Here is a 2,173-nt window from a genome sequence, read left to right on the forward strand (position 1 = left end):
AGCTGTAAATTTTGGAGTATTGGTGTTCAGTTGGTGGCATCCCGCAAGAATATTGCTTCATCTTTTTTGCCTTAACTAGAAATAATTATCTACACAAATAGTGAATTTTTAAAGAGATATTTAGAGTACAAAATAATAAATCTTTACAAGGTGTATTAGAATGTATTAAGATTAAAATGAAACCAGTAAATGGCTGATGCTGAGGAATCTTTGGGGGCATAGTTATAGTCTTGTAATTGCTAAGTAAATAGAAATTATGACATGGGGGAGGTGTGCCCTTGGGGGTCTAAACAAACATAGCCAATTAACAATGTCCTGGAGAATTGCTGGCTCCATCTGAGAAATCTACTTTAGCCAGGGCATTCAATAGGTAACTTGCAACGAACCCATCTTTGTATTCAAGCATCTGACTTGTCCCACCACCAGCTGTGAACTTTTAAGACACTTAAGACTTCATGCACTCAGGAAACAGACAAAGAAAAGCTGCTGTTTGAAAGCTGATGCTTGGTAGCGATGCAGAGGTACAGAGCACTTGTGCACACAGCAGGGGAAGAAGACGGGTGGAGCAGATGCAGAGAGCACTGACATACATACAGGACCACGTGTGAAACAGCTAGTGGGAAGCTGCTACATAACCCAGGGAGCTCAGCTCGGTGCTCTGTGATGACCTAGAAGGGTGGGACGGAGGCTCAGGAGGGAAGGGATGTATGTATGCATACAGCTAATCCACATTGCTGTACAGCAGAAACTTACAACACTGTAAAGCAGTTATACTCAAAAATATTTTTTTAATATAAATACACAGAGGGGAGAAAAAAAGCTGATGCTTAGGGTTCAGGCTTCTAATTTAGCACTCCTGTAGGGGCTGACTGTGATCCTCTTCAGAGACTAGGAAAACCAACAGACACTTCTAGCTTGCTTCAAGTCACCAGTATATCCCTGAGATGAGATCATACACATGTCTGATGCCCCAGCTTTTATGGCTGCTGCCTGAGGGAAGGACCCTTCATGAGCTAATTCTAATAACCAACAGGATTCACAAGCTGACATTCAAACCACAGGACTATAGCAAACAGCAAAGGAATTAACTGACTCAGGAGTACACGTGCACACAGACCCAGGCCCTAATCAGAGGGAGCAGACAAAAGGCCCACCTGGAAGGTGCCTAGATACAAACTTTACCAGCCAGTTAACTTACAACAAAGGAGCCAAGAATATACGATTGGGAAATGACAGTCTCTTCAAAAATGGTACTGGGAAAACAACAACCACGTACAAAAGAATGAGGCTGAAAATTAAAGAATTTACTACAAATCAAGTAAAGTTTGAATATAACACGTAAAGCCATAAAATTCCTGTAAGAAAACAGGTGATAATCTCCTTGAAATCGGTCTCAACTAAGATTTTTTTGGATCTGACCTTAGAAAGCAACAAGACTACCAAGTAGGACTAAATCAAACCAAAAAGCATTTGCACAGCAAAGGAAACTGCCAGAAAACTGAAAACAAAATTGGAGAAAACATTTACAGTATATATCTGATAAGAGATTAATAGGACAAACTTGAAGAAATCATACAACCCAATAGCAAAACAATCATTTTAAAATGGGAGAGTGTCAGACATTTTTCCAAAAAAAATACAGATGGCCAACAAGTACATGAAAAAAATAAGATCATCATCTCTAATAATCACAGAAGTGGAAATCAAAACCACAATGAGATAGCACTTCACACCTGTCAGAATGGCTATTATCAGAAAGACAAGAAATTACAAGTGTTGGTGAAGATGTGGAGAAAAGGGAATACTTGGTATGCTGTTAGACTGAATAGGTGCAGCCACTATGGAAAACAGTATGGAGGGTCCTTTAAAAATTAAAAATAGAGTCAACATATGATCCAGCATATCTGCTTCTCAGTATTTACAGGAAGAAATCAAAAACTAACTGAAGAAGACACACATTCAAATTTATTGCATCATTATTTATAATAGCCAACATATGGAAGCAACCTGTGTCTATGATGGATGAATAGATAAAAACTGTGTCTTTTATACACATACAGACACACAATGGAATATTCTTCAGCCATAAAAGATGACATGAAACCTCACCATTTGCAAAAACAGAACTTCAGTGCTAAATGACATAAGTCAGAGAAAACCAAAGACCATGTGA

This window comes from Budorcas taxicolor, chromosome 14 (assembly GCF_023091745.1).
Source record: "Budorcas taxicolor isolate Tak-1 chromosome 14, Takin1.1, whole genome shotgun sequence".
In the NCBI taxonomy this organism is placed as follows: Eukaryota; Metazoa; Chordata; class Mammalia; order Artiodactyla; family Bovidae; genus Budorcas; species Budorcas taxicolor.